At 36.5% G+C, this 21,588-nt stretch overlaps 1 protein-coding gene and 1 pseudogene across 1 annotated transcript in view; both read left to right on the plus strand.

Annotated features, from left to right (window-relative positions):
- Positions 1-21,588, plus strand: part of HPSE2 (heparanase 2 (inactive)) — a 708,692-nt gene that overhangs the window by 121,898 nt on the left and 565,206 nt on the right. The gene's annotated exons all lie outside the window — the stretch shown is intronic.
- On the plus strand, positions 13,149-14,048 carry LOC123388698 (annotated as a pseudogene).

Consider the following 21,588-nt stretch of genomic DNA (forward strand, 5'->3'; position numbering starts at 1 on the left):
TGAGATTCATCCATGTTACTGCATTTATCAATAATTCATTCTATTTTATTGTTGAATAATTTTTGTATCAATATGCCACAATTTGGTTATCCATTTTCTGTTGGACATCTTTTTTTTTCTTTCAGTTTTTAACTATCATAAATGTAACCACTAATTATATTCTTGTGCAAGTCTTTCTATATGGATATATGCATTTATTTCTCTGGAAAGGGTGTGTTTAACTTTTTAAGAAACTACCAAACCATTTTTTAAAAAAGACTTTATTTATTTATTTGACACAGAAAGAGAGAGATCCCAAGTAGGTAGAGAGGCAGGCAGAGGGGGTGGGGGCGGGAAGCAGACTCCCTGCTGAGCACAGAGCCTGATGCAGGGCTCTATCCCAGGGCCTTGAGATCATGACCTGAGCCAAAGGTAAAGGCTTAACCCACTGAGCCACCCAGGCGCCCCCCAAACCATTTTTTAATAACGCTTGTAATCATTTTACTTTCCACTACTGTTGAATGGAAGTTTTAGTAGCTTCACATCCTTGGTATGATCAGTCTTTGTATTTTAGCCATTCTGATCGAAAGACAGCAGTATCTAATTGTGGTTTTAGTTTTATTTCCCTAATGAAAAATGATGTTAGCATCATGTCCTGTGGTTATTTGTCATCAATATATCATCTTTGGAGAAGTGTATTTTCAAAAAATTTACCCATTTAAAAAATTGCATTTTTTATTTGTAATTGAGCTTTGAGAGTTCTTCATATATTCCCAATAAAAGTCCTTTATTAGATACATGATTTACAGATCTTTTCTTCTGGTTCTGTGGTTTGTCTTTTCATTCCCTGTATTTGTGCTATATAGATAAAACTGTGGTGTGCATACAATTTGGTACATAAGAAGAAAGAAGAGAGGGAAGAAAAAGTTTTTGTTTTTTTTTTTAAACTGGAAATCACTTTTTTCCCATAGATGTAGTAACTTCAAATATGAGATAACATCAATAAACCAATAAGGTTGTCTAAAAACTATAAAGTGATTTGAGAACTGAGAGGCCTGACCTTCATGACTTGATCCTATAAGCCAAAATATACCAGTTATTAACTTCTTCCGGCAGAAATGGGGGAGGGGAGACGTTCTTTTATAGGTTTTTTTTTTTTTCTTTTTTTAAAGGTAGCTATTCTCAATTTCTTCATGAGATCGTCTTACATTTTAAAGGACTTTTGAGATCCAGGTTGGTTCTAGAGCTTTCTTAACGTGTTCTTGGATAACATTTCCAGCTTCCTAGCTCACCTTAAGAATCCATCTGGAACCCAAAGTATCGGAATTAACTGAGTTCTGTGATCCTGGGTTTTGTTCAGACCCAGTTTAGAAAACACTCTCAGGAGAATACTGACCTCATATTATGAGTTGGAAAGTATTCCTTCTCCATTTTCTGGAGGAGTCTATGAAGGATTGGTATTATTTCTTCCTAAATGCTTAATAGAGTTCACCATTAAAGCCATCTGGATCTGTCTTTTCTTTGAGCAGAGATTTTAAATTATAAATTTAGTGTCTTTACTCATTATGGGTTTATTCAAATTTTCTATTTCTCCCATAGTCAATTTTGGTTACTTGTGCCTTTCTAGGAGTTTGTTCATCTAAGATATCTGATACATTGGGGGCGCCTGGGTGGCTCAGTGGGTTAAAGCCTCTGCCTTCGGCTCAGGTCATGATCCCGGAGTCCTGGGATCGAGCCCCACATCGGACTCTCTGCTTGGCAGGAGCCTGCTTCCACCTCTCTCTCTGCCTGCCTCTCTGCCTACTTGTGATCTTTCTCTCTGTCAAATAGATAAATAAAATATTAAAAAAAAAAAAGTAAGATATCTGATACATTGGCATAAAACTGTTCATAATACTACCTTACAATCTTTTATGTGTTCTTATACATTCCTAATTTTCGTGATTTGCCTTTTTTTTTTTTTTTTTTGGTAGTGGGTCTTGCTAAAATTTGAAAAACTTTGTTTTTATTTTTCATTTTCTGAGAAGCATATTTTTGGTTTCATTTATTTTTTACTTTTGCCTTTTTAACTTCTACTTAATTGATTTACAACCTACTATTTATTTTTCCTTTCCTTTCTTTGCTGTGGGTTGAATTTACTCTTCATTTTCTACGTTCTTAAGGTGGAAGTTCGGGTTATTGATTTGAGATATTTTTCTAGCAGAGGCATTTAGAGTTGTAAATTCCCCTCTAAATATTGCTTAGCTGAAAATGGATAAATTTATTGCTGGCTATTTTTTATTTCAGAAGTTTTTAATCTTGATTTGGCAGAGACTATCCAGATATTTGTTCTGTTTGGACATTGGGGTTGAATATTTACTGCCCTGCCAAAACTATAGTCTTTAGGAGCATATACACTGTTCCTGGGAATTTTGTTTTGTTCTAAACATTTGTCCTTTAGAGAAAGTCTTACAAAACCATTTCCCCAGCTGTCTGCCTGTAGCTGTTCACTTTGTACTCTGCATTTGTGGTTTTCTGTGACTTATTTCCTTAGTTTTGTTGTTTTCCATACCCATTTGAAGCTGAAGAGAGGTGAGGATGCCAGGGATCTAGTGTTCCAAATGATGAAAAGAACTGGAAGTTAGAATGTTTGAATTTTGTTCCCCCTTCACTACTCATCAGATTCAGACATATATTTTGGATAAATGGGGTGATGTGATTTCAGGAAGGCATTCTTCATGCCTTCATTCTTCCCCCACACCTTTGTTTAGTTGATGCTCATTTACTCTTCACTCCTTGGCTTGCTTATTTCTTCTAGAATTCTCTGCTCCTTTGCACTTGGTTAGACCTTCCCTCTCAAAACATTGTGTCTCATAGTAAACCATACTTTAGTATAACTACTTGTTTATCTGTTATTTGTGTTTTCTGAGGATAGGGCCCATCAATCTTTCTTACATTGTATACAGTACCTGGAAGTATTGGGTACTCATGTGGAATTTAAAAAATCAATTTCTGAAATTTAGCAGTTATAGCTTTATTCCTTTGTATGTTATTTAAAAGTAACATATAATTACTATTATTATTTGTTTCAGGGGTTGCAGGTCTGTGATTGATCAGTCTTACACAATTCTCAGCACTTACCATAGCACATATCCGCCCCAATGTCTATCACATGGCCACCCCATCCTTCCCACCTCCCTCCACTCCAGGAACCCTTAGTTTGTTTCCTGAGATTGGGAGTCTCTTATGGTTTGTCTCCCTTTGTGTGTTTTTTACTTATCAATTTGCTTTTCAGATCCTTTTCTGAAATCAGGCATTGTTAGGAGGGTCCTTGGGATAACCTGAGGCAGTACTGAAGGAGAATTGGGCACAGAAGGGGCACATTAAAGCTCCACTTGCCTCTGAGCTTAAAACGGTTTACTGGAATTCTTGGTTTTTTTTTTGATGAACTTGTAATATTTTTATGTTATCTTGCATGATGAAATGGAAAGCATGTGTGTTTAATTTGCTTATATCTCACAAAATTAAGCTTGTCCTTTTGTTGTACCTGGGAGAAATATGTTCAGATTTAAAATGATTTAATAAACTGAGAAAAAGGAAAGATATAAAAAGAAGGAAATTTTAGTTTGCAGTGATTACTTTAGAAAACAACTAGATCAGATATGGTGTCATGTTCTAAGAATAATGTAATGTCTGTAATATGCTTTAAGTGTGAGAATAGTAAAGAAGGGTAAGACTTGCTAAAGTTTACAAGGAACTTTTCTCTAATCATACTCTGTTTTTTGAAGATTTTATTTATTTATTTATTTGAAAGAAAGAGAGAGAGAGCACCTGAGCAGGGGGAGGGGTAGACAGAGAGGGAGAAACAGACCCTCCACTGAGCAGGGATCCTGATCCCAGGACTTGATCTAGCAGGGCTTGATCCCAGGACTTGATCCTGGAATTTGATCCCAGGACCCTGGGATCATGACCTGAGGTGAGATGCTTAAACAACTGTGCCACTCAGGTGTCCCTCTAATCATACTTTTTCTAAAGAGAGCTATAATTCTATATTTTAAACCTAAAATTACTACATTTTATGTATATGGAAGGCTTGACACAACTTTTTTTCTTGACTTAAAATAATTTTAAGTAAGAAATTCTGGTAATAAATAGTAACACTTTACATTTGTATGTCACCTTAAGTTTCTTTTGGTTGATAAGGTATAATTTAAGAAAAATAGTACCTGTACTTGCTTTATGATCTGCAGAACATTTTCTTTAAAAATTATGAAAAGTTCATTCAATTGGAGGAAATTATACAACATACTGTGTATATATTTAGTATGTCATAGATATAAAATATAAGGTCCCTTCTTCCCATGTTTTCCAATTCCGCTTCCCTGGAATTAATACCATTAATAGTTGTATAAACTTCCAGACTTTTTATTTTGTTCAAATATAAATATATATGTGTGTATATATATAACATTTATAGCAGCAGTATGTTAAAAAACAAAATTCAGCTGAGTAAATTTGAAGATCTAATTGGTTTTTATTAAATGATTCGAGAATTGGGCAGCATCCCATCCAGCAGGTAGAGGGGATGCACAAAATGAAAGATTTTTATAGGAAGGAGGGTGGGGCAAGGTAATATTAGCAAATGAAAAGGGTTGTTTCAGGCAAGGTCACTTTCCCTTAGTAGAGGAAGCAGGAGGTCAGATAACCTTAGCACAGAAAATTTTGACTGACTAGTTCAGACTTAAATTTCTGGAGGATGTCAAAACTGCAGTTAATTAGTTATTAACCCCTGGTTTGATGACTTGACCTAAGTGATGTCATTTTGAGCACGTGATTTTCTTTTTAAAAGTATAGATACAGATATAAAATATCTATATATAGGCACACACTTATATACAACTTAGGTATTTTAATGTATAACTTATGCATGTGTTTTTATGAATTTATGATGGTATTTCTGATTGATAGTTTATTAGCAATAGAATAACTAGAGTGAAAGTTAGTCACATTTTAAATGTTAGAGGCAAACTGCCTACCTAAAAGTTTTCTATCTCCAACTTTATGTATGAATATCCTGTTTCCCAAATACTTGCCAGCATGGGTATTATCAATCTCTCCAATTCTTGCCAAGCTGAAAAGTGGTACCCCCCCTCTGTAGTTTGCAGTTTTTTGATCCCCAGTGTGGTTGAGCATCTTGTATTGTGTGTGTGTGTGTGTGTGAATTGCCTATTTAGGCCTTGCCATCCCCCCCCCTTTGTGTTATTTGTATTTTTATACTGATTTGTAGAAGTTTTTGAATTATTAGGGATATTGACATTTTAAGTATTTGTTATAAATATTTTTCCTCAGTTTAACATTTCTCTTTTAACTTTGTTAAGAGTGTGTCTTACAAAAAAATTCATTTGTATTTTGTCAAACCTTTAAGATTTTCACATGTATCCTCATACAATCTTTAAACCAAATCAATGAAGGTAAGAATTATTATTATCATTGTACAGATGAACTAGCATAGAGCTTAAATTACTGGCCCAAGAAGGAAGGGATTCATATCTAAGCCTACATTGCTAGAAATAGCGCACCAGGATAAGGGAAACTAGAAAACAGGAGAACTGGCTAAGGAGCCACCCAACAAAGGATGTTCCCTTCCAAACTATCTTTTCCTTATGGCTCAGCCATTGGTCAGTAGTATTTAAGGAGACTGTGCCTAAAGCAGCAGTAATAGTTTGCAATGGCCTCTAGGTGGTTCTGGTAATATGAGGTGTTTGTAACTCCTTTGGCTTAGCTTTGACACCCATTTCCCTTCCCCGCCTCTCCTTGCCAACTTTGTTTTATGGCTCTCTTGGCTTAGGTCTTGGTTATTAATTTTACTTACTTCATGACTTTTGGCTCTGACCACTGGCTGTGCCTATGGACAGATTACTGGCTGCAATCTCAGTAGATCTCCCAGTTCCAAATTTAGAATTTTAGCCCTGGTTGAAGGTCATGGTGATGATACTGGGCTCCTAGGCCTTTGTATCAGTGAACAATAGAGAGATGGAGAGTTGGCAAAAATGCAACAGAAAAAAATATCTAAAAATGCCCTAAAAATAAAATGCCCTCAAAATTTTAATTAGAAACTTCAGCTACTAAATAGCAAATATCTGTTAGGAATTAGGGGTAGATTGGAAGAATGGTAACATTTCATTCTTCTTTCTGACTGGAAAGAACTAGTTACAGGCAGTTTAGTTATGCACAGAAGACTTACTGATAGGGATTTTGGTGGCTTATAGATAGAAATCTTGGAGAAGTTTCTGCCCATTTCCCCCTACCCCTCCCACTACCACCAGCAGCTTACTAGAAGCATGTACAATCACCATCTCATACCCAACCATGGGGAAACGCCACATTTTCCTCTCATACTTCTTTTTTTTTTTTTTTTAAAGATTTTATTTACTTATTTGTCAGAGAGAGTGAGCACAGGCAGACAAAGTGGCAGGCAGAGGCAGAGGGAGAAGCAGGCTCCCTGCTGAGCAAGGAGCCCTATGTGGGACTCGACCCCAGGACACTGGGATCATGACCTGAGCCGAAGGCAGTGCGTAACAAACTGAGCCACCCAGGCGTCCCATCCTCCTCTCATACTTCTTAGCAGAAGGAAATTTCTGTAAGTTATTCTTTTCTTTTTATTAACAAATGCTTCTATTTTTGAAAAAAAATTTTATTTATTTGAAAGAGAGAGAGAGCAAGAGAGCATGCACTTGAGCAGAGGAGGGGGAAAGGAGGGCAGAGGGAGAGAGAGAAACAGACTCCCTGCTGCCTTCTCTGAGTTCCTGGATTATTTGTCATCTGTTCTTATCACCAGATGCTTAGGTACCTTTAGTTCTTTCTTGTTACCCATGTTTGGATTATTTTTATCTATCTATCTATCTATCTATCTACCTATTACTTTCAGAAATGTCTTTATTGTGTTTTTTTAGATACTTATCTGCATGTATTTCAATATAGTTTGTATATCTTTTTATTTTATTTTATTATTTTTTTCGTGATAAGTGTACTCTTTAATTCCTATCACCTATTGCACCCATTACCCCTTCCACTCACGCACCTCCCCTTAGGTAACCATCAGTTTGTTCTCTGTAGCTAAGAGTCTGTTTCTTGGTTTGTCTCTCTCTCTCTTTTTTTCCCCTTTGCTCATTTTTGTTTCCTAAATTCCACATATGAGTGAAATCATATGGTATTTGTCTTTCTCTGACTGACTTATTTCACTTAGCATTAATACTGTCTAGCTCCATCCTCATCATTGAAAATGGCAAGATTTCATTCATTTTGATGGCTGAGTAATATCCCATTATTATATACCATACCCCATCTTCTTTATCCGTTCCTCTGTTGTTGAACACTTGGGCTGCTTCCATAATTTGGCTATTATAAATAATACTGCTCTAAACATAGGTGTGCGTGTATCCCTTTGGATTAGTGTTTTGTATTTTTTGGGGTAAATATGCAGTAGTGCAATTATTGGATCATATGGTGGTTCTATTTTTAACTTTTTGAGGAATCTGTATACTGTTTTTCCACAGTGGCTGCACCAGTTTGCATTCCCCAAATGTTGGCATTTTCTGTACAGTTTTAAACACACTAGCTCAAACTTTTAAATTCACTGTCTACTTTAAACCTAAAAAATATAACTCCCAATATATGTCACAAGGACATTTATTTATGTCCATATATCATTTTATTATATCTTTTATGCTTTATTTCTTATATTTTACTATATTTGCAATTGTCTTTCTTTCGGGATGATCCTTCCTTTTAATCCATAGGTTTTTGGGGAGAGTAGGTAGGGGACTTATACTTCATTATTGACTTTTTGGGTATTTTTCTAATTTTGTTTTTGTTAGGCAAAACTATCTTTTCAATATATTTTTGACTTGGAATTTCTCTAAGCTTTCATTTTTAGAACATCTGTGTGGAATTCTATCCTGTTGTATATTTTAATATATATTGAAATCTGTGAAGTGTTCATGGTTTATTATATTACTCTTCTTTTTACCTCTTATGTATGTCTCCACAAGTAGACTAAGTTTTTTGAGGACAGGACCATATCTGTAGCACCAGCTCCTGGCTTAGTGCCTTTGGCTAAGAATGGTCCCTTTAGTGAAAAGTCTTGTGAAAAGTGCTGTGCCCAAACTTAAAAGTTACAAACTACTATTGCTTATCTTTTTGTATCCAGTTTCTTTTCCCCTTTCTTAAAATCATAACTTATAATTGTAAGTTCAGATACTGAAGAATGACATAGGAGATTTTTGTTCCCAGAAAATAGTCTGCCTACATAGAGATGCTAATTTGTTTGAGTGGACATGTTAGTGTTTTCATGTAAACAAAAGTGGGGTTGTGGGGGGGAAGAAAGAGAAAAAAAAGTACCACTCTCTGTATTAATCTTTATCATCATCATAGTAAAGCACTGGTAGATACTTGAAAATGTTTACGATCATCAAGACACTGTCCTTTCTTGATGCCAGCAACAATGAAGAAGATCCATAAAAAGAATAGGTAAAGGAGAAGATTTTAAGTTTAAAAGCAGGGAAGGAGTTTATTTTTTTATTTTTATTTTTTTAAAGATTTTATTTATTTATTGGACAGAGAGAGAGATCACAAGTAGGCAGAGAGGCAGGCAGAGAGAGAGGAGGAAGCCGGCTCTCCGCGGAGCAGAGAGCCCAATGTGGGGCTTGATCCCAGCACCCTGGGATCATGACCTGAGCTGAAGGCAGAGGCTTAACCCACTGAGATACCCAGGTGCCCCAGGACTGTATTTTAGATACAAATTTATTTATACCTTTAGGCATCTGTGATCATGAGAATGACGAGTTTATCACAGTTCCTCATGGTATAATGGAAGGCTTCAATTTTGAAAAGCTACTGTGAGTAAGGAATCATGTGAGACTCTTGCTGTAGCCATTGTTTAGTTCTGCAGTTGAACCTTGAATAATGGCATTTATTAATAATAAACAGGGATTGGCAACCTGTGGCCCATGGGCCAAATTCAACCTGCTGACAGGTTTGGTTTTTTTTTTTTGCTTGATTTGAGGGCAAAGAATGGCTTTTACATTTTTAAGTGTTTTTAAAAATCACAATATTATTTCATGACATGTGAGAAGTATTTGAAATCCAAATTTCATTATGCATAAGTTGGCACAAAGCCATGTTCATTCATTGCATATTGTCTCTGTTTGTCTTTATGCTACAGTGGCAAAGTTTAGTACTTGTGGCATAACCCTCATGGCCCACAATGCCTAAAATAGCTGCTAAGTTGCTATCTTGCCCTTTATAGAAAAGGTTGCTTTATAGTTCTGGTATAAAACAAGATAGGAGACAAAAAAAAAAGTCAACTAGGGGAAGATATGAGATAGATGATAGAGGCAGAATTCCTTTCCTGCTACTTTTTATTCCTTCTCTCACCTTCTTATTCCCCAGTAAGCTTTATCTCTTCTTTTTTTTGCATGTACCCCTACTGCATTCCACCTTCATATTCACAGACACATATATATTGAGAAAAAAGAAAAACAAAGTCTTTCATTTTTATGAGAGTTTGGTTTATAATTGCTCTTAATTATTAAAATTGTATTTTCCCTTATTGTTTTAAATCTGGAGTTTGGACCATCTGGGAACAAAAACTGGGGACCTCAGTATGTAGGTTCTCCATTTGGCAACAGCTAAAAGTAGTGTGAAGACCAGTCAAGAAGAGTGAGACTGAAAATGAAGCTTTGTTGGCCTGTCTTGGGAAATTCGAACCAGATCTGACAGTTGGAGCACCATTTTTGACCATTGTGCTGGGAATCATGTTTTGTTCCACTGTATCGAAAACATTTAGGGGTTAAACTCCTACCATTTGATTTTTTTAGTGGGGGAACAACACCACAAAACTAGGGGCTCAGTTTGGAGGAAAAGCTGAAACTGATTCAAACAAGATTTCATTAACTAATTTGGGGAACATTTGGAGCTGTTCTGAGCTATACAATTACTTCTTTTCTCATCTCCACTGGCACTCTGAGAATCAGATCACCTGGGGAAAGCAGATTTAAAAAATTCCAGATGGTGTGTGCGATGCTCCAGCTGTGGAGAATCTCTCCCAGTCAGGCAATCTGCCTTTCTGCCGGAACCCTCTAAAACTGTGCTGCCCATTTGTCATGCTTCTCCAATTGCAGCCTTCTGGATAGCTTCTCTTTGCCTTGTCTGACTCTTCCTTTCCAGTTTTTATCATCCCCCTCCATGAGCTAATGTAGTAACCTCTCTTCATTGGCTATAAATCCATAGAAGAACCTGATATAAAATATGGTTTTGTGAAGGATAATTGGAAAACATCTGTTTTTTTACCCATAAGTTTCAGTGTTCACTTGTCTCATATGACGACGTGACTGTTTGTGCATGTGTGAAAAAGAAAAGAAACAGGAAGAGGGGAGGGAAAGGCTAGCATGAGGGTGAGCAAAAAAGAATTCATGCATATGCTTTTGTAGCCAGCTGGACAAAATAAGTTCATCTCCATGTCAGCTGGATTAGAATCCCAGGTTAATGTTGAGAAAAGTCAGTCTCACTGACTTGAATGACCTTAACGTGGCTACCAAAGAAGTGATTGCTTTTGGGTTGGTCCTGGTTATTGTTTTGAGGATAAGTTTTGTCTGCAGTTATTCCTAGCTTATGGTGACAAGGGTTGAAAGCTTATGGACAGCTTTTGGTCTTCAGAGTGTTCAGATGGGGTTTCCTTGGAAGTTGAACACTGTGGGGAGGTGAAGAGAAGAAGTAGATAACAGAAGACACTTCTTACTTGTTCTTGTTGGGTCTTTTCATAGTGGATATGCCTTTCTTATCTGTAGAATATTAAGTGAGTAAATTTTGGGACCTTTCATTTTAGCTGTTATAGTCTATAATTGGATTCATGTAAGGTGTATGAGTCATTGAGTTTTATTTTACTTGGTATTTGGTAGCTTTTGAAATCCAGATGGAAAATTACATAGTTCATCAGGAATTAAATTTTTTTAATATTGTCACTTGAAAAATTGAATAAAGTTTATTATAAAATGCAAAAATATGAAGTGTACAATTTGTTTGCTTTTGATAAAAGTATGCACCTATGTATTCATCACCTTAAATAGAATCTAGAACATTTCTATCATCCAGAAAGTCCCCTACTGTCCCTTTCCAGTCCATCCACGTCTCATAAGGCAAATACATATTGATTTTATAGATTATTTTACTTTTTCTTGAACTTTGTGTATACTATTCAGTGTCTAGATTTTTTTATTGTGTTATGTTAGTCACTACACAGTACATCATTAGTTTTTCATGTATTGTTCCAAGATTCATTGTTTACATATAATACCCAGTGCTCCATGCAATACATGCCCTCCTTACTACCCATCACCAGGCTTGCCCATTCCCCCACCTCCTTCCCCTCTAAAACCCTCAGTTTGTTGCTCAGGTCCACAGTCTCTCATGGTTTGTCTCCCCATCCGATTTCCTCCTCTTCACTTTTCCTTTCCTTCTTCTAATGTCCTCCCTGTTATTCCTTATGTTCCACATATAGATGAAACCATATGATAATTAACTTGCTCTGCTTGACTTATATCACTGAGCATATCCTCCTCCATTTCTGTCCATGTTGATGCAAAAGTTGGGTGTTCATCCTTTTTGATGGCTGAGTAATATTCCATTGTATATATGGACCATATCTACTTTATCCATTGTCTGTTGAAGAGCATCTCGGCTCTTTCCACAGTTTTGCTATTGTGGACATTGCTGCTATGAACATTGGGGTACATATGACCCTTCTTTCTACTACATCTGTATCTTTGGGGTAAAGACCCAGTAGTACAACAGGGTCATAGGGTAGCTCTATTTTTAATTTTTTAAGGAATCTCCACACTGTTTTCCAAAGTGGCTGCACTAACTTGAGTTCCCACCAACAATGTAAGAGGGTTCCCCTTTCTCCACATCCTTTCCCACACATATTGTTTCCAACACATATTGTTTCTTTCCTTGTTAATTTTTGCCATCCTAATTGGTGTAAAGTGGTATCTCAATGTGGTTTTGATTTGAATTTCCCTGATGGCTAATGATGATGAACATTTTTTCATGTGTCTGCTAGCCATTTGAATGTCTTCTTTGGAGAAGTGTCTGTTCATGTCTTCTGCCCATCTGTGTTTTGGGTGTTGAGTTTGAGGAGTTCTTCATAGATCTCGGATATCAGCCTTTTTTTTTTTTTTAAAGATTTTATTTATTTATTTATTTATTTGACAGACAGAGATCACAAGTAGGCAGAGAGGCAGGTGGAGAGAGAGAGAGGAAGGGAAGCAGGCTCCCTGCTGATCAGAGAGCCCGATGTGGGGCTTGATCTCAGGACCCTGGGATCATGACCTGAGCTGAAGGCAGAGGCTTTGACCCACTGAGCCACCAGGTGCCCCAGGATATCAACCTTTTGTCTGTAGTATTATTTGTGAATATCTTCTTCCATTCCATGGTTTGCCACTTTGTTTTGTTGACTGTTTCCTTTGCTGTGCAGAAGTTTTTTTATCTTGATGAAGTCCCAAAAGGTAATTTTCACTCTGGTATCCCTTCCTTCTGGAGACATGTCTTGAAAGAAGTTGCTGTGGCCAATGTCAAAGAGTTTACTGTCTATGTTCTCCTCTAGGATTTTGATGGATTCCTGTTTCACATTGAGGCCTTTCATCCATTTTGAGTATCTAAATTTTAAAGCTTAGTGTAATGTTTCCAATACTCATCTTTTTTTTTCTTTTTAAGATTTTTATCTATTTATTTATTTATTTATTTATTTATTTATTTATAGCATGGAGAGGGGTAGAGAGACAGAGAATCAGAAACAGACTCCACACTGAGTGCAGAGCCCCACTCGGGGCTCAATCCTCTGAACCTGAGATCACGACTTGAGCTGAAACCTTACTTAGCTACCTAGCTGCCCCCCCCAAATAGTTATCTTTGTTAAATGTATCAGTAGTTCATTAAAAATTTTTTGGCTCACAAGATAGTTGGCAGATGAAAGCTGAGCAGCCAGATAGCAAGGAGAAGAAACCTGAAGTCAAGATGGCTGATGCTGGAGGCAATGTTAAGAAGGGTAATCTCAAGGCTGAAATGCTGAAGAAGGACCCTGCAACTAATAGTCTGACCTAGTCAGAAGAATTGATAGATATTCCCAATCAGCTATGTAATACAAAAAGACCATGTACAAGAGGAAGTATTAAGCAGCAAAATCCAGGGTTGAAAGGAAAAAGAAGGTTTTTTTTTTTTTTTTTTAATTTTATTTATTTATTTGACAGAGAGAGATCACAAGTAGGCAGAGAGGCAGGCAGAGAGAGAGAAGGAAGCAGACTCCCTGCTGAGCAAAGAGCCCGATGCGGGACTCGATCCCAGGACCCTGAGATCATGACCTGAGCCCAAGGCAGCAGCTTAACCCACTGAGCCACCCAGGTGCCCCAAAAGAAGGTTCTTGATACTGTCATAAAACCCAGTTGGTGGTGACAGGAATGGTGATATCTGAGTGGTTAAGCTTCACAAATTGCCTAGGTATTATCTATGGAAGATGTGGCTTGAAAGCTGTTGAGGTATGGCAAAACTTTTCAGTCAGCATGTGAGAAAACTGCAAGCTAGCGCCACTCCTGAGACCATTTCGATTATCTTCATTGGACACCAGGGAAGCAAGAGGGTGGTTTTCCTGAAGCAACTGAATAGTGGCTTACTACTTCTGACTGGATCGCTGGCCCTCAGTCGAGTTCCTCTGCATAGACTACACCCGAAATTTGTTATTGCCAGTCCATCAAAATTGAGATCAGTGCAAAAATTCCAAAACATCTCACTTATGCTTACTTCAGGAGAAGCTGCATAAACCCAGACACCAGGAAGGTGAGATTTTCAACATAGAGAAGGAGAAATATGAGATTACAGAACAGTGCAAGGTTGATCAGAAAGCTGTGGACTCACAAATTCTGCTAAAAATCAAAGCTGTTCCTCAGTGTTAGAGCTATTTCTGCTCTGTGTTTTCTCTCACAAATGGAGTTTATCTTTACAAATTGGTGTTCCAAATTTCTTTCAAAGAACCTAAGTAGATAACTGATCCATTTCAAATAATAAATAAGTAAAATAAGTTCTGAGTTGTTCTCCACTATCTGTTTATGCTTTCTCCATTTAGTGAACTAACTTATTATTCAGTTTTATAAAACTCAATTCTGCTCTGTAGAGCAGAAAGTTTTAATTATGGTAAGTCCAGTTTATCAAAATTTTCTTTTATACTTAATGTTCTTGGTGTTATATCTAAGAAATCCTTGTCAACTCACAAGCTCACAAAAATTTTCTTTCATTTTTTCTTCTAGACATTTTATAGTTTTTCTTTTACACTGAGGCTTTCACATCAGTTAATTGTGTCAGGGAGAGATTAATATTCATTTTTTTCATATGTTTATCCATTTATCTTAGCAGCATTTGTTGAAAATACCATCTTTTCCCATTAATACAGTTGAGGATTTGGGCTATTTGTCTGTAAGTTTCTGTTTTTGTAATGTCTTTTTCAGATTTTGGTATCATGGTTAAGCTGACTTAAAAAGCAAAAACTTTCTTTTCTCTTTTATTTTCCAGAAGTGTTTATGTAACATTGATATTAAGTCTCCTTAAAGATTGATAGAACTTTCCAGTGAACTCAAGTGGGCGTGGTGTTTTATTTGTGTGAAATTTTTATTATAGTTTCTTTCACACATATAGGCCCTATTCAGATTTTGTATTTCTTCATAAGTTTTTGTCTTATTTATGTAATTAATTAATTTGACAGAGAGAGAGAGACAGCAAGAGAGGAAACACAAATGGTGGGGGTGGTGGGAGAGGGAGAAGTAGGTCTCCTGCAGAGCAGGAAGTCCAACACAGGGCTGGGGATCCATCTCAGGACCTGGGATCATGACTTGAGCCAAAAGCAGACACTTAACCACTGAGCCACCCAGGTGCCCCAATTTTTGTCTTTTTTAAAAAAGAGTTGCCCATTTTTTTTAAGTTGTTGAATTTATTGCCATAGAGTTGTTCATAATATTACATTATTATCTTTTTAATGTCTGTGGGATCTGTAGTGATGCTTCTCTGTAATTCCTGATATTGTTTATTTGTGATTTTCTTGGTTTTTTTTTTCTTAATTTTTTTTCTAGGTGTTTGTTAATTTAATTAATACTTTAAAAGAAAAAGTGTTGGCTTTGTCGATTTTCTGTTTGCTGATTTCTACTCTGATCTTTATTGTTCCTTTCTTATGACTTACTTTGGATTTAATTTGTTCTTTATCTAGTTTCTTAAGTTGGAAACTTAGGTAATAGATATTACATCTTGCTATTTTCTCTAATGTGTGAATTTAAAACTAAATTTCTCCTTTAAACATTGTTTCGTCTGTGTTCCATGAATTTTGGTAAGTTACTAGATTTTTAGTTTGAAGTATTTTCTAATTTCTCTTGTAATTTTTCCTTGACCACAGGCTATTTAGAAAAGATTCAAGTTCCAGATACTAGGTGATTTTCTAATTATCTCATTATTTTTGACTTGTAATTTAATTTAATTTCCACAGATCTGTGGAAAGTTCAGGATGTTTCTCAAGCTCGACTAACTTGTCAGGACTTAAATTTCAAACTCCATTTCTCTTCTGGATCTTATTAAAACTTGGTTTCATACTTTGTTAGGATGCATCTAGAGTAGGTCTTACACTAAGTCTTGGTTGTTACTCCTATGGTGTGGCTTTCTACTGTTTCAACTGAATGCCAATAATGATGTTATCAAAGTATTAGCAGGATCTCTCCACTCTGAAGGGACCAGGAATTTGCTAGCAGTGCTTGTTTTTTTAATATCTCTATTTCCCTCTCAACTCTACATTAACTGCTATCTGGTAAACTCGCATGGTCTCACTCTGAACATGTATAGCCTTGTCCTCAGGGATTTATATAGGACCTCCGACAGGACTCCTGGGGCCTTCTCTGCACAGCCACCTTTTTCTGTTACCTTGTGTTATAGATTACAGCTAATTCAACCAACCCAAACTCTGATTTCTGCCTCCTCATATCACCTCAATCAGCTCAGGCTCTAGCTTCTCTGTATTACAGTTGGAAAATTATATCCAGTTAGAGAGTTAGGTGATCCTGGGCTCACTCACCTCATGAGTTTCTTTCTTTCAAGGGTTGCAGTTATGTGCTATCTGTTGTTATCTGATAAATTTGTCTTAATAAATTTGTCTTAAATGGTTTGTTCAGATTTATAGTTTATTTCAGGAGGGCTGATTTAATACCAGTTACTTAAACATAGTTGAAAGTAGAATTCTAAGTCTACCATTTTCCTCTGTGCTTTCTGTTTCTCCTACCTTTCCCTCCTCCTATTTTTCTCCTTTACTATCTACTTTTGAGTTAATCAAATTTTTAATGTTTTGTTTTAGTTATTTTAATGACTTTTAGATTAACTTCTGTATTATTTTTAAGTAGTTGTATTAAAGATTACAGTATTGACCTTTAAATTATCATATTCTGCTTAGAATTAATGTAGTACTGGGACACCTGGGTGGCTCAGTCATTTAAGTGTCTGCCTTTAGTTCAGGTCATGATTCCAGGGTCCTGAGATCGAATCTTGCATCAGGCTCCTTGCTCAGCAGGGAGACGTCTCCCTCTGCCTGCTTCTCTCCCTGCTTGTGTTCTTGCTTGTTCTCTCCCTCTCTGACAAATAAATAAATCTAAAAAAAAAGAATTAATATAATACTAACTGCAGTAAAGCTTGCATAACACTGTAATTCCACTTAGATACCCCATCCTTTGTGATATTGTTTTATATATTTTATATCTATGAGTATTGTATATATATTTATATCTATGAGTATTGTAATCCCCACAATACAATATTCTGCTTTTTTCATTAAATATTAAGTTTTTTATTGTGGTAAAAAAACATACAAAATTTATCATAATTATTTTTAAGTGTATAGTTCAGTAGTATTAAGTATACACAGTTGTTTTTTCAAGAAATGAATAGAGATTGAAAAATATAATCTGTTGGGGTGCCTGGGTGGCTCAGTCATTAAGCATCTGCCTTTGGCTCAGGTCATGGTCCCAGGCTCCTGGGATCGAGCCCTGCGTCAGGCTCCCTGCTTGGCGGGAAGCCTGCTTCTCCCTCTCCGTCTCCTTCTGCTTGTGTTGCCTTTCTCGCAGTTTCTCTCTCTCTCTGCAAATAAATAAATAAATAAAATCTTTAAAAAAATATATCATCTGTTAAGATTATCCACATATTTACTATCCAATCTCCACCCCCCTACTTTTTTAAAGAGAGTGACGGGAGGGGGCAGAGGGAAACGTAGAGAGAGAGAGAACCTTAAGCAGAGTCCCCACTCAATGCATAGCCTGACATGAGGCTCCATCTCATAATCCTGAGATCATGACCTGAGCCAAAATCAAGAGTCAGATACTTAATTGAGCCATCCATGTGCCCCTCCAGTCTGCTCTTTTTCTCCTTATATGTGTTGAGTCCCATCTGATGTCATTTCTCTTCAGCCAAAGAACTTTTCAAGTTTGTGACTTTGGGGGGGATGGTTCCAATCTTTTGTTAAGCCCATCTATTGAATTTTTTATTTCAGATATTGCAGATTTCATTTCTAGGGTTTTCATTTGGTTCTTGTGCAAAGTTTCTATTTTTCTGCTTAAATATCCTATCTTCACATCTATTATGATCACTTTTCTTTTAGACCTCGATTATATTTATAATAGCAACTTTAAGATACTTGTCTGCAAACAGTATGGAGGCTCTTCAAAAATTAAAACTAGAATTACTGTATTATCCAGTAATTCCACTACTGGGTACTTACCCAAAGAAGATGAAAACACTTATTTGAAGAGATATATGCACCCCATATTTATTGCAGCATTATTTATAATACCCAAGGTCTGGAAACTACCCAAATGTCCATCAGTAGATGAATGGATAAAGAAGATGTGATATGCACACACAATGGAATATTATTACTCAGCCACAGAAAAGAATGAAATCTTGTCATTTGCAATAACATGGATGAATCTAGAGGGTATAATGCTAAGTGAATTAGTCTATCAGAATGAGACAAATACTGTATGATTTCACTCATATAGAAGCAAACTGAACAAAGAAAAAGAGTGACAAGCAAAAAAATGGACTCTTGGAGTTCCTGGGTGGCTCAGTTGTTTAAGCATCTGCCTTTGACTCAGTTCATGATCTCAGGGTCCTGGCATCAAGCCCCACATCAGGCTCCCTGCTCGGCAGGGAGTATGCTTCTTCTCCCTATGCCCCTTCCCCCAGCTCATGCTCTCTCTCTTTCTAATAAATAAAATGTAAATAAAATGGACCCTTAAATATAAAGAACAAACTGGTGGTTGCCAAAGGGGAGGTGGGTGGTGGAATGGGTGAAATAGGTGAAGGGGATTAAGAGTATGCTTCTCCTAATGCACACTGAGTAATGTACAGAATTGTTGAATCACTATATTGCACACCTGGAACTAATATAACATTATATGTTAATTATACTGGAATTAAAAAATAAATAAAATTTAAAATGTACTTATCTGTTGATTCCAACATCTGCATTATTTTGGGGTTTCTAGTGACTACTTTTTCTTTTGACTATGGATCACATTTTCCTATTTCCATGTCTAGTATGTTTTTGATTGTGTCTGGGCATTATGTTCGATACAGACAGAGAATCTGGATTTTGTTATTTTCCCCTGAAGAGTGCTTTTTTTTTTTTTTTAATTTCAAGCAGACAGTTCAATTATTGGTTGGTCACCTTGAACTAATGTAGGCTTCTTTTTACACTTTAATAGGGCAGATCTGTTTTAGTTTCTCTTTTAGTCTTAGGGTGAGACATAGACTTTACTCCTTGGCATTACTTCTTTCTACAGTTTTACTGGAGAGTACAGATGTTTGTCAAGCCTCTTTAACTTGGCATAATTCACACTCAGAACACTCTTTCCCTGCATTGGGCAGCAGCTGAAATCTTTGCTCAGCCTTTTCAGCTTTCCAGCTCTTGCTTTCCAGCAGAGATTTTGGAGGGTCACAGTGCTGTGGTAAGTTTCTGCTTAGATTTTGTAGGTAGATTATAATTTTCATCTTAGACATTATTCAGAGTTTTGGGAGCTCCCCTCCTGTGGCTTTTTCCTCTCTTGGATTTCCTATCTCAATTTCCAGACTCTTTTCTGGCCCTAACCTTGTACCCTGAGTGTTTCTGCACTATTCTACACAGACTAGGGGATGCCCTAAATAGGTTATTGGGTAAATTATTGTATGTGGCTCTTTCATTTTCTGTGGACTGAATCAATGTTGCATGAATAATTAGAAGAATGTTTCATGAAAAAAAAAAAGTTGTGCCTCTAGGTACTTTGTCATGTTGACAAGCCTATGTGGCTCTTCTGTGACTTGCCTGAGAAATAATTGGCAAGACTAGAATGGCATGCTGTATTTCACGAGTGCCAAATTAGGATCTTTTACTAATAGATCACTGAGCAACATGTATCACCATGTTGTTGTTGTTGTTTTTATAGGATTCACATGAAGAATATATAGATTTACTCTTTCTGTTTGGTTGTAGTAGATGGGGAATGATAGTTTTCCTGATGAGCTGTCCAGATATGTAGCTTTGTGAAACCTCATGCACTTGACTATATGTCTTGTCATGTACGTGACTATATGTCTTCTTTCTGACTTGCACTATCCATGGGAAAGGGTTTTTTGTATGTTAAGCCAACATATTCTGTTTTCTTCTTTCTGATTATAGCATTTCTTTTACCATCCCACTTTTTGGAGAACCCTAATGTCATTTATATGGGACATGCAATCTTTGTGTTCTTTGCCTGTCTTTCTGATCCATACCCCATCTTTCTCACCTCAGGGGTAGAAATATAATGCCAAATTACCACAGGGATTAGTTCAAGTATGGGCCAGGATATGAGTAAGACCAAATAAAATTTTCCTTAGAATATTTCTTTTCATCTTAGACCATGAGCTTCTTCAAAAATTAAAACTAGTATTATCATATTATCCAGTAATTCCACTACTGGGTACTTACCCAAAGAAGATGAAAACACTTATTTGAAGAGATATATGCACCCCTGTTAGCCCATCTAAAGCAAGATCCATGTTTTGCTTGCTGTTGTACCCTCTGTACCATGCACAGACCTGGAAAAATGTAAATGAATGTTTAATAGAATGAATGGACGTTGGTAGAATCATGCAGCAATTGTGACTTTGGCTTTCTAAAATTAAATTCTTCTTTCTTTCTTTTTTTTTTAAAGATTTTATTTATTTATTTGACAGAGAGAGATCACAAGCAGGCAGAGACGCAGGCAGAGAGAGAGGAGGAAGCAGGCTCCCTGCTGAGCAGAGAGCCTGATGCGGGACTCGATCCCAGGACCTTGAGATCATGACCTGAGCCGAAGGCAGCGGCTTAACCCACTGAGCCACCCAGGCACCCAAATTCTTCTTTCTTAACCTGATACCATCTCTCTACGAAATATGAGTCAGAAGTTGGCAAAGCTATTCATGAAATGGACCTCATCAATATATTGTTGGGGCATGACTAAGAGAGATGAAAATTCCAGAGAAAGTGTGTTTGAGACTAGACCCTTACTTCCCCAGAGCAGTGTAATTTTTATCTTTGAAACAGGAGTATTCACATGTTTCCTTCAAGACTTTGTTCCCCAGTTCTTTCACTAGAAATACCTATTTCAAGTGTATCAGTTCTCTGTCTTGAATTTGGAGAAGTACCATTAGCATCATTGAAGTAATATTTGTGAATTAGGAGGCTTGGAAGATGTCACAGACTGGCTAGAGGGAGAAGGATTTAGGAAGTGGGAATAATGGCACCTGGTTAAGATGTATCTGTTACTTTTACAACCATCTCCATTTTCCTGTTCTTTCTGCTATTCTCAGGTACTCCATCATATCAGAGTTATAGCTCCCTTGGTAGGGATTTTCAGACAAATACCATTATTCTACTATAGGTTAGATAAGAATAGCTTTTTGGAAAATCTGGTAATTTAATTACTGTACATATCATTGTTTCATTATGAAATTGTTATTAAGTTCAAAATATTCAGCCTGTATATGGATATTTATAAAACAACTGTTTATAAGTTGGAATGGTTCATCATCAACAAATTTAGACCCAACAAATGGGTAAGTGCCTAAAGTAGCCACTATCTTAGGGGCTTTCAGATATGTTTTCTGGCATAATCCTAAAATCCTATGTGCATGTGGGAGTTATTATTCATCTTTATTTTATAGAGAGGAATTTCATCAACAATTAGAATTAAAAATAAACATTGTGACTTCTGGTCTGGCACATAAGGAGCTTGGACAGCTCACTCCATTGTAACAAGAAATAAAAAGCTGAAGAAATGGAAAAATAAGCTCTACTTATTATTATTTCTCATCAGAAAAGTGAAGTCACAAGGCAAACCATTGCCCTTATGCTTTATTCCTTATGGATCACCTAATTTGGAATACACACAAGTCTAACTTAAAGAAATCTGACATCCAAAAAATTAGTAACAGTGTGAAAACTGCTCCACCAAAAGACACTTAAAGCAAACCTTTTAACAAGTACCAGAACACTAAATAGCC

This window comes from Mustela putorius, unplaced genomic scaffold (assembly GCF_011764305.1).
Source record: "Mustela putorius furo isolate JIRA1106 unplaced genomic scaffold, ASM1176430v1.1 tig00003909_pilon_pilon_pilon, whole genome shotgun sequence".
NCBI lineage: Eukaryota > Metazoa > Chordata > Mammalia > Carnivora > Mustelidae > Mustela > Mustela putorius.